This window comes from Neodiprion fabricii, chromosome 2 (assembly GCF_021155785.1).
Source record: "Neodiprion fabricii isolate iyNeoFabr1 chromosome 2, iyNeoFabr1.1, whole genome shotgun sequence".
NCBI lineage: Eukaryota > Metazoa > Arthropoda > Insecta > Hymenoptera > Diprionidae > Neodiprion > Neodiprion fabricii.
Genome location: NC_060240.1, coordinates 24,055,017 through 24,071,560, shown reverse-complemented (window position 1 = coordinate 24,071,560; position 16,544 = coordinate 24,055,017). Strand labels below are relative to the sequence as shown.

General features: G+C 36.4%; 1 protein-coding gene across 1 annotated transcript in view; it reads right to left on the bottom strand.

Moving 5' to 3' along the window:
• LOC124175323 (zwei Ig domain protein zig-8-like) overlaps positions 1 to 16,544 on the bottom strand; it is a 177,936-nt gene that overhangs the window by 52,583 nt on the left and 108,809 nt on the right. The window lies entirely within an intron of this gene.

Here is a 16,544-nt window from a genome sequence, read left to right as displayed (position 1 = left end):
GCTTTGAAATCCCATCTGGTGACTGTTTTACCCGATCAGCCGTTAGGCCAAAAAGATGTCTACCAGCGATGAAAAAGAAACCAGTCGGTTTTAACCAGCTGCCATAGCCACGAATTTTAACAACTTCGAACAAAAATATGTTTCGTATAGATGAATGTATGAAAATCGGTATGAAAAAAAAACTGGACACATAAATACGAAAGATCTGCCAGAGAGAAGCAAAAAAAATGATAATGATGTTGTTTCTTTTTTGCTCTTTTAGGCTGAGTGGACGGTCTATTTAAACTTTAATTCCTCTGAAGAAATGATTAATTCGCGGACGCGCTGATATAAATATGTAGATGGCGTGAATTTAAGAGGTAGCTGAACTCGTGAGAGTAAAAAAAAGAAGGTTTTAGGTTTTTAATCTACCAAAATATTTCATATGGAAAATCCCAAGCAATAGGTCATTTTAATTCTTTTTGTGGTCAGGCGTAAAAATTTAAACCTGTGCAAATTCTAAATTTCGAACGAACAATCTAAATCCAACAAAGTCAAAACGTGTCGGAGGTTCGATGTTTATATTAACTCCAAATAATACCATCATAACATCTGGTCCAGTTTAACTATAATAAATAATTAGCTACGAAAACGAAATTGACGAAGCTCACCATGAGAAACAAATCGCCGACCATCTTTAATAAATATTCAATAAAAGTTAAGTTGATCGACAATTTGCTTTTCGTATTTCTATATTCATAATTGAAGCAAGAATAATAAAAATGTCACATTCTTGTTTTAACACAACTAATTAGTAAAAAACATTTAACGTTTTTTCCAAAAGTAATCGTTTGTAATTTGTCTAAATGAATGTATGTATGAATGTTTATTAAAAGGAAAAAAAAACGATTTTGTACAAGACTACCGGAATTACTGTTGGATAATTTGATTTCTATAATCATGAAAAAGAATCGACAATTCACGATTGCAAAAAATAAATTATCGATGAAAGAATACCTCCGTAAACGTAACTTGTGGATATTATTTAAACCCACGTGCTGGCACATTAGTGCAATAGAAACAATAAACTTTTATTTTTATTCATTGGAATAGTTAAAAGACTCTTACAAAAATACACTCCTAAACTAACTAAAGACGATCAAATTCTGAAGATTGAAATAGAGTACCGTACCTACTAATCGGTCTTCGATGACCGATTTGAGCCCAGTTCACAGTCTTAAGGTCGTGGGGATGAACGAAGGGCAGGAAATTCCATGCGACGATGTACTTCCAGGCATGAGAGGCTCGCGGGAATAAAGTACGACGAAAGAAGATGGAAACGGGGTCAGGCGGTGATCTTTGGTGAAAACATTTGCCACGAGACAACCCCGGCGGTCGGGGTAGCTGCTTATTCTGAAGAGCGACAGGGCGTCAAGGCGACAGGGTCGAGAAGACGGATGGACCACTTCCAAAGTCTTCTCCGGCTCATGGCGGACAGCCTTGCCTGTCTCCTTGGAAGACAATGCGTAAGGTCTAAACAAATGGTCGCGAGTCACGCTCCCAAGATTAATATTGATCTCCGCGATCGCCATGCAGAGCTTTTAAAGACCGCTGCAGCAGAGAAGCGAGGAGTGGCAAGTTCGGAGGGTTAGGAGGGCGCGTTTCAATATTTAACGACGTCAACAATGGGGGTGGGGGTAAGGAATCAGAAAAATCAAAAATCAAAATGGCCAGAATTACGAATTTAATAAATTCTCGAGTAACAAATATGAGAGAACAGATATTATCAGAAATTTTAAGTCCCGGATGGTGACCAATAAAAAGCTGCAGCTTAGCTAAAATGTATTTAATAGAGGGCTTTATTATCCGAACCGACTTGCTTCAGAAAACGTTATTCCAAAAATTCAGAGATGTAGAATTTAATAATGTATAGAGTCAATATTCCAGATAATGAATTTGGAGAAAGTTTCATATTCTCAAATGTCCAATTATTATGAAATTAAAACTTGGAACTTGATCGTCTGGAAACGGCGGAAAACAGATATCCAGAATGTAGAAGGGTCATTATTCAGAATCCTGCAATTCAGAAAGATTGGCATTCCGAAAGTAACCGTATCGATGGCTTACCACCAGAATTTCACATTCCGAGTCTATCCAACTAATCTATTCTGAGTTGTAAAATGTTCTTTATACAGAATCAAACAAATTCTTTACTCGATACTTAATAAAGAAGAAAGAAGGCGATGCAAATGGACAACTTTGAGTTGTTAAAGCTGTTGGGTTAGGCCTTCAGAGTGCGGCCAACGATGCGCCTGACTCTTCTCACGCATTGCGATTCTTCGTGCTGACGATTCTGATATACTGCAATTCTATATTCCGAGCCTTCTATGAGATTACTGTTCGGAGTTCTAACCATTCTGATTCTCGATCCTTCGCATTTGTGAATTCGATAGATGAAAGTTCTACTATATGATCCATCCGAAGGTGACTTATTTGTGTTTGTGAGCAACCGCATTTGCCTCATTCCGCTAATGGCCTTTCGGAATTTCCACCAGTTGTGTATTCTAAATTCTATAACTTCGAATTTCGATACTTTTACATTCCATTTCCATTATTTCACTCTTAATGAAGATTCACCACTGTGTTCTTTCGTGATCGTGAGTTCTCGATACATTTATGTTCGGAATTCTGACCATTCTGATATTTGATTTTTCTGATTTTTTACCCGCACCCCCAACAATGTCGCGGCAGTATCTTCAACAATGATAATGACGCTGTGGCGGCCGTCGAGGAGGGTTAGGACCTCGTGTGGACCTTTGTCCGAGGTACAGTGGCATCCTTTACAGAACGCTCGATACCTCCGGGAAACACTTTTCACACCCCAGGCGTATCTTGATTGCAGGCAAACATAATCGCGGTTTCAAACCCCGGTGAGTCGCCGTTGTGCCAACTTTTCAGATCCTCGGTCAAATCGATGGACTCTCAGCGTCGAAAGCAAACGTGTGAAGTATGGACTGCGGGTGAGAGGCGAAGAATTGACTGCGCGTTGAAGAGAAACAGCACGTGGTGTGCTCCCTGGTGATTTTATCTCATTACCGAGGAGCGTGTATTTACAAAGAACGACATTTGACGTCAGTTACGAAAAAGAAAATATGGGATCCCCTGAAAATGAAAATGTTCGTATGTTGAATCATAAAATATTTTGAAAGAATTCGGCATGTAATTTATTAGACTTATTTATCTTGTAAATTCGACGAAGTATATATATATAAGAAATGACCTCATAATTTACGAAAGCACGAATCATTAGATATACTAGATCACAATTGTGTGATATGAGTGCCAGAATCGTTTACTCGGCCGAACTAGCTGCTACATCGTACCTGTATAAATAATGCATCGTATTTGGAAAACGACCAGATATTTTTCGGCAAAACTTCCATAATCAAAAGTCTCACAATCGGGAAGGACAGAGAAGAATTCTCTATGAATTCCGAACAAATGGGCCCAGTGATTCCCGATTCATTAAGCTTTAAAGATGACGAGAAAATATTCACCTTCTTCTTTTTCTCCCCATACGCAGTTCTGTACTTTGAAGACAGTGGTATATTTTGTGAAAAAACACTCTATCGGCAATCCAGTGCCAATAGCTAAAAGGCGTTCAAGGACACAAGGTTGTTAGCTACTTCGAAGTGATTTGGAATGAGACATGGACATCTAAGCTTATGTTTGTAATTTCAGTATTTTCTCCATTTGAATTTTTGAAGATACCTTTCTAACTCACAAATATAATGATTTAATGAGTTTTGAAAGTATTGATATTTCGTTAGCAAATTGACTGAAAAAAACGTTGATCTTTGGTCAACCAACCTTCTTAAGGGAGGGTACCAATCACCTGAGAAAGCGAAAAGCACGTTGACATAATTTTTTTTGGCTGATTTGTTTTATTCGCGCAACAATTTTTTTTAACATGGATGCATATGCATTCAACAATACAGACTTTTTATTAATAATATTGATAATGGTGGCTGGGTAGCTGGTTAATAAAACGGTTTTCTTTAGTCAGTGAACAGCTGTCTGGTGAAATAGCTGGTCTGAGAGGAAACCAAAATGAATTTAAGGGTAAAATATGAGATTGGAATTTGTGTGAAAAACTGATTTCCTAATTAGACGAAAAAGGTGGCTATTTGATTTCTATGGTAATCCAAATTATCGATGTTTCACTAGTTGCTGTTCCTCTCTCGATCAAGAGTACGCGTACTCGATAATCTTTAAATCGCTCTTTGCGTTACAATATCTATCAAACCGTGACAAGTGTAAACATGAAATTGAAAAAGTAGATTCCTATCATCCAAACATCAGAGCCTACTGATTAGGAGAAAAATCGAATGACGCAGAACGAAGCAATTGATTGTATTGCAAGTCGCAGTTTGCCCCTAGAAAACATAACACCAGCCAAACCATTATAAATTTAGACTAGAAATTTTGAAAGTAGGCACATACTATCTGAAAAGAAATGGCACGGATTCTACGAAATCGCAATACTAAATTCGTAGAATTCATGCCATTTCTGTTTTTCTGTGACGAATGAAAATACGCTGAAGTTTTTCTGTTCAGAATTGAGTACAGAATGGAGCTGTTAAGTTCTTTTTCGCGTTTGAGATACGTGGACATCGATATTTGGAGGCATATACGACAAAATCGAAATCGACATTGACACTCCCTTAAAATACTTTGGGAGACGACTCTAAAGTAAAGTTTAAATTGTTCGACGTTAATAACTAATGTAATTTGATACCTCGGATGATCAATTTTTGATCTGACGAGTAAGTCGAAACTTGCAAGGATGATTTCACCAAGCTGGTGACGTAATTTCTGAAAACTTTTGAGAAACACGTCGTAACCCGTGAAAAGATAACGGTTTGGAGGCAAGGGTGTGACGAAATCATCAGACAAATTGCTGCTCTTCGAAATCTGACACTGATGCGCGCAATCCAAAGCAGCATTTTTTAAGTCACGTTAAAACTGGCGATGATAATTCCAGTAAAACTTGGCCGGCAAGGAATTCTAAGAATCAACAAAGCTCAAGATACACCCGGAAATATTCTTTAAGCATCAGCGAGAACTTTTGTATTACAATTTTATCAATTTGACGCAAGAAGTTCCAAATTCAATACCTCCGTATTCGGCACCTGTGAAATTTTAGAAGTTTGACATTCGATATCGCCGTATTGTTCTTAAATTGTTTATTGCAAAATAAATTCTGAGAACTGGCGCAATATCGTTCGGAAAAGGTAATAAAATCACTCAACGCGAGAACAGAGTCCGTTTTCAATGCCTGCCTCGACCAATCGGTGCAGCTTTTGTCAACCGGAAATTCAAACTTCGATGTCAGTGTGTTCTGCTAAGAGTCTTCATACGTAGTTTACACATTCACTTTGCCAATTACCAGAGGCGTAACGAAGTCAGTGGATAAAAAATGAAGTCGAAATATTTCATTCGGATTCGTGATCGTGATGTTTCGCTCTTTTGTTTTCTCAAAATTTGTTTACAGTTCATTAGCCTACCATCAGATGTCAGAATGTCATTTAGCCAATCTAACAACGTGTCAGTGTACTTCTGATATTTTCCATTTGAAATGCTTATTTTATCTCAATATTGTGACTGTTTTAATAGTTACATCGACTGTATAGTCAAAAATTTAAAATATCTTCTTTGGATTAATCGTAATTTTGTTTTACAATGAACATAATGCATAGAGCGAATATCTTACTGTTTTAATGGGAAGAAATTTATGAACCCTGAGAGGGGAAGCTCTGGAAAAAAGTGTTTCATTATCGACCCGAGGGGCCCAATTTGCGTCCTTGTCCCGGGGCCCCTAAATGCCTAGTTACGCCTCTGCCAGCTACGGGGCAACAACTCTGGCGTATTATTATACGGCGGTGATATGACGCTAAAGATTCACTTTAGAGCAAGCTCGGGATGTAACCGGCAATTTAAGGACTTCCTCTTGAAACTAGGGTTGAGCCCGAATGCCATCAGCCTGCTGTGTAGTTTGGTCAGGATACGACTCTGCTCATGGATATTACACATGTATGCTCGTGTATGTACACCATCCATACACATCTCGGTTTCAAAATAACCAACGATAAACCCAACGTTGTATATGGGGCATTCCACGTGTAATCACTTCACCAAAACTCTGACACTCCTTAAATGGATTCACATTTTTTTTGATTTTTTTTCTTTTGGATTAAGACGATTATGCGCAATTTCTTGTGAATTTTCGTGCAAAAAGGGTAAGCTGATAAAATATCACGAGTTTCAATTGAGTATGGGTTAGAAAACTGCGAATCATAAAAAAGGAAGAATCTGAGAATCGATAAGTTTCAATGCTGGGTGAATTTGAAAACTTTGATTTCTCGAAAACTGTGAATTTTCAATGCTTGAAATTCCAGATAATACGTCTGTGTAAGTGTAAAACATTTATAAATTTCGTAACAGGCCCGGAATTAATTCAGAAACTGTCAAGTCATTTTCTATCGTGATTTTCATGGAAATTGTAATCTCACGCTGTATCGTTCGTCAAGTATTTAATTTCTTACACTGACACGATAAGCAATATCCACTGACACAAAGAGAAAATGTGCGATTTCCAAAAAACGCAAGGAACTCAGTTTTTTTTTCGGAAAATTCATCAACTTTCAAGGGTCTCCGTGTCTTTTTGCACAGTTACTGTAACTTCGGAATGAAGTTTTCATTAGACTCGAATTTTGAATGCACGATCTATAGTTTTAACGAACATGTCCAAGAATCATAAAAAATTATCCGTCAGCTCGACGACATGTCGAATGCCCCATACATATACAGGGTGTCCCATTTTAATCTTACATCTAAATTATCTCGAAAAATATTGCTCTGATCAAATTTTGTTTGAAACAAAAGTCTTAGAGTTCAAAGGGGGACGTTCAAAAAAAATTTTGTTGAAGGTCCCAAATTTACAATAGCGACGCTACGATGGCTGACATGGTTTTTTTTTATGGAAACCTAACTTTTTTTTATGACAAAACAATGCATTGCATTGAAACTAACAACTTTTGTAAGAAACATTTTTCGATTCAGATTGTGGTTTTCATGTTGGAACTCCATTTTTGACTATTTAGCGCTGTCCGGAAGGTACCATACAAAACCCAAACAATCCCAAACAAACCCAAACAAACCGAAACAAAAGTGTGCATGCATCTGTGTGTGCGTGTCTGAGGTTGCACGATTGTGGGCAGGTTTGTTTGGGTTTTGTATGGTACCTTCCGGACAGCGCTAAATAGTCAAAAATGGAGTTCCAACATGAAAATCACAATCTGAATCGAAAAATGTTTCTTACAAAAGTTGTTAGTTTCAATGCAATGCATTGTTTTGTCATAAAAAAAAGTTAGGTTTCCATTAAAAAAAACCATGTCAGCCATCGTAGCGTCGCTATTGTAAATTTGGGACCTTCAACAAAATTTTTTTTGAACGTCCCCCTTTGAACTCTAAAACTTTTGTTTCAAACAAAATTTGATCAGAGCAATGTTTTTCGAGATAATTTAGATGTAAGATTAAAATGGGACACCCTGTATGTACGTCTATCGGTAAGCTACGCCATATCGTTATATGACTTGGCATACAGGCGTTATATTTACGGAGGTGTACATTGTACGAGTGGTGCCATCGTACACTTTACCGCAAACCCTTGGACCTTAACGCATTGCGTTACTAAAAGCTCACCTCGAAACAAGACACTGAACAATGTTTGCCTATATTTCAACAGCTCGTGAAAAAATCTCGAAAGCTTTATTTTTTGCCACGTGTCCACTATTGTAACGCGTGTTGGTGGTTGGTACTATCACAGATTACACAAAAGAAATCACGCGACGAGTATTTGTTCTTCTGTTTGATTCTACTATTGTTGGGGAAAATTCAGGTTTTCTTGAGACCCTTTTCATTTTTTAGTCAGAACTTTGAAGCAGCGTGAGTATCGTTTTGATGATTACAAAGAGATTCGTAGTTACATTAACTACATAAAGTGGATATGATTTTAAGTCTGTTTCAAATTTTCTTCCAGAAGTAAAATCTTAATATGAGGTTAAACAATTTCAAAGAATTTAAGGAAAAGAAAAAAACAACAATGAGTAACTATAATTCTGAATTGTGGAGAAATTGTATTTGACGAAAAGTAGGTATGAAATTTCGAGTGCAATTTTTCTTAGCAACCAAAAAAACCGTGTCGATTTTTCAATTTTTATGTATTCTTCAACTGAAACATGTAGATTTGAAACTCATTGTCTGAAATTAATTGTTTACCTAACCTCGTGGGTAGTCAAAAAACAGGTTAAAATCAAATTATCATTTAAGGTTTGTAACGGTAAAGTCATATTGTTGTTATATTTGAAAAAGAATTAATTAAAATTGTGAAACTGCGTTATCTGACCAACACGATAAGTACAGAATTTAGTTTTAAAAAAGCGAGCAATAATATGCCACTAAATTCAAAAACCGTGTAATGATTTGGCGTCCGCTTGTAACCGCAGTAAAGAGCTTTCCATTTTTTTCTTTGATTCAATTGTTTCCTGAGAAACGTCAAAAAATATTTTAAAGTACAGAAAAATTACTGATAACGAGTAGAGAAAAATATCAAAATTCAGTCTTGATTAAAATCTGTTAAGTTTTAATGAGTGTGACCGTTCTTTTCAGTAAGTCATTCTATGACATGGGAGAGTGATTTGAACAAAACTTTTCGACGAATTTCGCATTAATTTCACCTACTTTACGCTACAGCACCGTTCGCTCTACTTCCTCATACATATTCATCACGTGAACTATTTATCGAGGCACGTATTTTCAAAAAAACCTGGCTGTCTTAAATCAAAATTTATGAACAAGTAAAAATGGAAAATTTGAAAATAGATTTCAGATGAATAGAAAACATTGCCAGGTTTTTCAAACATCTTTTATTGTTAACCGACTGTGAGTTTAAAACCAAGCGAAGACACAAACTGTAAATTCCACCGCACTTTGCGAATGTCGGAAATTAATCCGCACCGCTTGTTATTCCGGCGACAACAATTCGCTTCCAAGTGTCTTATTTGTTGTTTCAATGCTAATTACGCCGTGTCCCGTGCTAATTCGTTCTCGTCTTAATTACCCTCTTTGCACCGCAATCATGCGTTTACCGGGTTCTTACTCTGAGATCTTACACAATTAGCCTCGTGCAATTATTATTCACTTTACCGCGGGATCCGGGGTACATAGTACCAAATTCAGACAAAGGATGAAATTTTGCCGGAAAACATTCCATGATGGTGAAACAAATAAGATAGTCAAGGGCTTTGAATTTATGTGCAGCACCTGACGACTTAAACAGTTTTATACACGAATACATGAGATATTTTTAATTTTATTTCGTGTACTTTTAATCAGGCATGGTTTCTAAAGAAATGGCAACTACTGTGACAACATTATTTTCATTCAATATAATGAGAAGAAAAACAATTTTCAAATACAATTATGATAGCAAAAACATGAAAGAATGAACAAATTTTATCTCCGTTCCAAAGCCTTGCTAATAATATTCCACACGAATTAGTTGTTCGAAATAATGAAACGCGTTTGAGAAAATTTTTGTATAATAATCCGCTGCATGCATGTTGTTGAATATTAGCGGCAAAAATAGGAATCTGCCATATCATTCGTGCAATCGAGTGTCGACCAACAAAATCAAAAAGAAAAGTTTCCATTCGTAATACTCACTTCCTGCATTACTAGTTTATTCTTAAATAGTGTATAATTTTGTTATCAATATAAATCATATCTTATCTCCGCAACCGCAACCTGTATGTGCACAAAAACATTACAATATAATTAAATACTTATTACTCAAATGAAACGTATTGGTTGTTTTTTTTTTTTTTTAATCAAGGCTATCATTGGTCCGAAATTACGCGACACTGTTAGTGTATTCGCTATATCGTAAGATGTAAGGAGGAAGGAGAAGATGAGAAAATTTTTCCGTCGATAAGATGAATGTTGAGAATGGCGGGAAACTTTGAAAGTGCCCCCTAAAATTAAGTGCAAATTTGAATCATGCAGATTGAGTTTCATCTCGCAGGGAAAAGCGGCTTCTTCTGATATTCTTTACAGCGCGTTGGATTCTCGGGTACATCACGGTATAATATAAGAATATCGTGAAATTCCCACCGACGATCCCCTTATACATACAGAGGATTGAGGTAAGGTCGTCTGAACTTTCGCAAAGTTTGTAGCTGGCCCCGATTTGTATCCCTTAAAAGTATTAAACCGTCTGAAGCATAGAACGTGTATACAATATAGATATACATTGCGCTGACGTGAGCGGAGAAACTCGCATCGGCTCTTTGGCGGTTGGTACTCGTTCGCAAATCCTGCAGGACCGAACAACAATATATCTTTGGAAAGTTGCAAGTTTCGAGCATCCTGCTGCGATTTCCCAACGCGTATATATACAGTTGGTTTTATTGCAATAGAGAAAAAAAGGAGTTCCTAGCTTTTTATGCTCTTTGAGCGGTTTTTATTTTTTTTTTTTTTTAAGAACTTTTTTAATCCTTCTTTCTTCTAGAGAAATTTCTTTTTGGATTAATAATAGGTGAAACTATTTTGTCGGATGAAATTTTGCACGATAATGGTGAGCAAAAAAATATTATAAAATTTCAAAAAATATTTAATTCGTGACAGTGGTGTGCCGTTTACAAAAAATTGATACTTATTATTAATGTTGATACAAGATAGTCGTGCATAAAGTATTTATCGGATTATCGTATTCGTAAGCTTAAAGGATCTGTTCAAAAATACAGAAATACAAAATACGGGAATTATAAAGAGAAGTTTAAATGTGATGCCTCGTTTTGAGTTACTTCGAAATGCTTAGAATCCCGTCGACATGTTCGATTACGTAAAAAATGCATTGGGTCAAATTTTTTTTTTTTTCTTTTTTGGTTGACAAGGAATATCGAAAGTTCTAACACTGAGGTCCAATCCGAAAAAGTAAAAAAATTGAAAAACGTCGTCAACATCTCGTTAACGATAACCCCAAGAGACCTAAAGATTGTAGAATTTTCATAATTCAATGTACTTTGCTACATATCCAAATTCCAGACAAACCGTAATATTTCAGTGTACGACTCCGTTGTAATAAACTGACCAAAAAGTACCGATTTTCGGGATATGAGTAACTTTCCTGAATTCCGTTACAAAGTAGCGTGGCATTGACGAAATTTGAACCCTTTCCGTTCGATTGGTTATTTAATATAGAAAGAAAAAATGTGAGTCTGCTCGGTCGGTAAATGTCGGAGAACTGCATGACCTTAAACGACGAAAAAATTGCCTCGATTCCCCGTTTTCTTATCCCGTATAAAGCTCTAGCTTTGTTCCGTTAGTGTATCGTTTCAATACCGTCCAATCAAAATTCCAGCTTACTGGTGAGCGATGCATAATTTAAGTTCTTTTGTGGCAATTGAGGGAAAAATTTGTGGCGATGGTTTTAACGTGGGTAAAAAATATGCTGCATCGCGAATGAGCATCTACTTCTCTTCAACATCGGCCGACTGTGGAGACCCCGCTGCCAGAGCTTTCTCGCTTTTGCCTTCTGTACGATTACCGAGGCAGAGGTTATATCTCACTAATTGCTGAGGATACGGCCGAGGCTTCAAACTTTTCATGGGCATGTAAGTGTGCTCATTTTTCACCAAACTTTGATTCATTAGTACATGCATGAAGTAAAGAAACTAATTTTCACTCAAATTTAGGACTCGTAAAAGGGAACAGCTCCGGAAATTTTTAATTAATATTTTTCTGCAAAATTAACACCGTGATATTAAATTCACAGCTCAACGTCAAATTTCTCTTATCAATTACGTTGAGATTTAATCTTCGTTCAGCGGTGTAACGTCCATTATAATTAAACTGATCTTATACATCCGCCGTGATGTGCTTCAAAAGACTCTAATCTGAACGGTAATAAATGAGTAGACGATGTTGCGAATTTTTGATTTCACGTTTACGTGAAGTGTAAGAGCGCATTAATAAAAATTTAACAGTACAACGATACTTGAACATTATGTGCAAAAAGTAAACACATTAAAGTTTTAAACGTAGAATTTCGTTATTTTCTTTCCAATACATAACTATGTAAACAATTGATAACAGTGTAATGTGAATAAATTTGACCGTATTTGGCTGGAATTTTTTCCAGCAGCTTGACAATTATAGCATATTTTTTAGTTTATTAATAATCAGCTTGAAGCTCATTATAGGAGGTTTGATCGTTATTCGGTGAATCGCTTTTATTCAAGCCTTATTTATACCAGCCAAGTATTTAAGCGACAAGGAAATTAGGAAGATTATAATATCGTGTAGCGAAACTAAAATGAAAGGAAAATGGGATGAAAGAAATGTATGGCTGGGCAGTGAAAAAGGGAGAGAGGAAAAAATAAAAATTTCCCTTTTCGCATTCTGCATTCACGGTGGCTCAAGGTGCGTGAAATTATTACACACGCGACGTTGTACAAAGGCGTGGTATCCCCGAGGGGTGAACAGGGTTACCCCGCAGCGGCATAAGGCTGTAAAACAAATACATCACGGTGTTAATCTTGGAAAAAGAAAGAGTGCCTGTCGTAATTGTGTCCTTGGCCGTGAAATGACGGCTGGAGAGAATTTATGAAAATTAAATGAAACGCGGTTTTTGTCACAATATTCTGATACACGTTCGAAAATTTTTCAAACTCCACCGGAACGAATCGGTGCATACTTGTGACAACTTAAAATATAGAATTGAATCAAGCCTTTGAACGATGATCGTACTGACACTGTCAATTTATTCAAGATAACGAAGCGCGAGTTTCCTTCCGATAATGTGAATTTTGCATCAAGAAAATTTGCCATTGAATATGCCTAAAAATGTGATACAACGCAGGACAATCAATTTGTTTAAAAAATGCGTAATTCTTTTATCAAAACTAATTAAGCTTGTTCTCTATATCATGTTTCGTTCAGTCAATAGAGTTTCATGGTTGAAACAGGTAATGGAAATTTGTTGTTACAACAATATTTTGCATTGACTAAACATTAAGAGTTATTCAAGCGCACAAAACCGTATTCTTCGAGTGATATCATTTACAATTCTGTCAACTCCAAATTTTGTGGGATTTACTAGATATTAAATTGATAAATCCGGAAAACTTTTTTGTTTATTTGTCGTCGGTATTAATTTCGATGAATCGAAACTTGGCATCATCCTTTCTTCATTTTTATTAAACAGGTCCGATGACGAGTTGTTTAACGTTATCCTTATCTGACTTCCTAACCAACTGCCTGATCTTATAACTATATCTGAAGTTACTTCCGTAGCGAGAAAGTTCACCGCCTAGCGGCCGTTTGTAGTACTAATATACCGGGGTTCACGCTGAATATATTCTCTGCTTGCTCCGGAGCATGTCGTGTTTCTTTTACACCGTGAACAAATTATTGCAACCGATTCAACCAGATACGCGAAACAAGCTCCGGTTGGATCAACAAAGTATGGCGTTCGATCGATGTAAATTTTTTATTGGCCAGATTCGTGTAATGACTATACTTCAAATAGATACCGAATTGCTTCAGTCAACGAGCATGCGACTCGGAGAAACAACACATAATCTTCAAATGAAATGATATTTAGTTGACTTAATTTCGGAAACACGTTAAAAGGTTCACTCGAATCAACACTTCACTCGATCTTTGCTCGACTAAATCATTTTAACAAAATAAATACATCGAAATTGTTGGAATGGCGTTATCGTATTTGGAACAAATAAGGGATACTACATTAAAGCGAATGGACTCCGACAAAATCTATTGTGTTGATTCCGGAATTCGTTTCCTTCCGTGTTGCTTTTCCACAGGAGTCTTGGCAAAAATCTAAATGTGTTAAATGCGTTTGTTTTTCCAGAGATGACAAGAGCGTTAAACAGAGACGTCGTTTTTCGAAAGCTGTTGATTAGGAATATTCAACGAATTAAAAACGACACGTATCGGCAAAAAAAGGTCGTTTATCAAATTCTGGGTAAATTCATTGTGAATTGTAAGAATAATATATTCTTTCAAAGTTGACTTTGCAGCTATCTTATAATAATGGAAGTCACTGAAAATCAAAGTATTCAACAACAATAACGCATCTGTATAAAGACTCTTGATTTTACAATCGTGGCTAAAAGAATACAAAAAAGCACAACACGACACATTTTTTGTCAAAATATGCAACCAACTACTAAAATAATCAAATACTCGCAATCGGTAAGGATTTATATACTTACCCACTGTTACTGGAATAATTTTTTCCACATATTCCTCAATTCAAAAAATAACCAACGTACTGTTTGCAGGATCGATAAAGTGACAGGGGTGGCAGGCACCCCATCGCATCGTCGGCTATCTGAATTATTGACTGATGGAGCATTGAGTGTGATATCAAAACTCTTACCATTATTCATTCAGATTAATGGCAGAGTTTGCATACTCTGGAGCCTTGTATTATAACTATCAAGCCAGAGCTTTTACTCGTTCTTCATGAATTTTGAGTAACAAGAAAATTCCTGAATGCTATGAAAGTTCCGTCAGCCCCAAATCTTACCAAGGAAGGGATAATGGCTGAGATGAAATCGCTTTCAATAAATATCAAAAATCGATTACGATCTAATTACGAATTTTGACAAATTTTAAAACGTTGCCTGGTACTGAAATTCTAACTCAAAGTTTCGGTTACAAGTCCTATGTTGTATTTTATTTCAAAAGACAAAAAACAAGGCAGGTTTATCGTGGGAAAAATGTAGAAGCATTCTGAATCTAAAATTTAAGTGTCGTGGGTTTGGTTAATTCACCATAGAACGTACTGGACGCAGTGAGAAACTTGAAAATAAACATGTTTCAAGCATGAATAATCAAATGATCATAGAATTACTTCTCTTGAACTGCGAAGTCGACTGTGAATCCAGATTTTAAAACTAAGCTTTAATTTGATTCATCGCGGTTGAGCTTTTGATGGGCAAAAAAATGTTGCTGTTCCGATGTAACGCGTTAAAATAAACTTCGCTGCTATCATCAGAATCTTCAACTCGGAAAGATGGATAAAAAGTTTCCACCTGCACTTTTTTTATAGAAAAATAGTCGAGTTTGAGGATCCTGCAGAATCCGTGGCAGAGTTGTGAAAAAGAGAGTAGAAGAAAAAACAAATGGGAAAAAAAAAAACATCGATCAACAAGGCACTTAATAGAATAAACTTTTCCCACACTCGTATGCCTTCTTTCCCCGCGTCACTCGCCATGCCTTTGAAAAGCTTTGGAAATACTCGTAAACAAACTGTGCGCAGAGCTTTTGTCAGGCTTGAAAATCGATTCAGACGAAAGAACGATCAACCTACGCCATTTTTGGTACGAAATAAGCTTGAGCTTGCAACAATGGTTATTGTGCACAGGATGGTTATTGTGCACGGAGTAGAAAGCTTTCGCGACAATACGCCGAGCGAAAATGTTCTTACGTATAAATTTCTTCCTAAGAATTTCAAGTATTTTCACTCACGGAAGTTTATTTGACGTTTAAAAGGTTGTGGAAAGTGGGTACAGCGGAAAAATTTTACTCATTTCCTTCGCATAACGCGCATTTCCCAAAAAAATGCTAACGATGCTTCGCAACACAGTTCTTGAATGTTGGTCAAAATTTTTTTGGTTCGTTTTTAATTTTTCATCTCTTGATATTCTAAGGATATTTCAAATATTTCAGACCGAATTTTCAGCTGCTTTCTTCTTTTCTTAACAACCTTGACGACCGTGAACATTTTCGTTTCAGAGAAACTCTTTTCTAGACAATTGGAAAACGTTGGTAGTAAATAAAATACTGATTTTAATTCTCGTCTTGCTGAAAATTTGGCATTTCATCTTGGGTGGTTGTTTACACAAGCTTTGTCGATCATGAAATTCATTGACATTTATTTCACCCGATGAGGAAACAAATTCAATAATCAAGAAGGGAATTCCAAATTTTTGAAACAATCACTCCAATTTCTCTTTCTTTGAATATGTAATCAAGGAGTTTGAGTACGCGTACTTTTTTTTTACTATTTCGAAAATTTCGAATCGATTGTCGACACGAAGTCATCCTTCAAACCGACATTTAACGTTCCTAGAGTTCCGTACCTCGAAACGAAAAAACGGAACCCTTACACGACCACTTTGTTATCCGTCTGTCCGTCTACCAAGACCCCTTTTTCTCAGGAACGGATACAGGTATCAAGTTTAAATTATTACCAAATACTAAGGTTTACGGCCCCTTGAAGGTGTGAAAAATTCAAGCTTCCAAGTCATCGCAATCAAAAGATACGGCCATTTATGTCACATATTTTGATACTCGCAGATTCACTCGTCAAAACCTACAGGATACTTTCCGTTGGCCTAGAATCATGAAATTTTTCAGAGAAGCAAGTAAAAGAAAAAGTCCAAAAATAGTTCATTTGTACTTATATCACA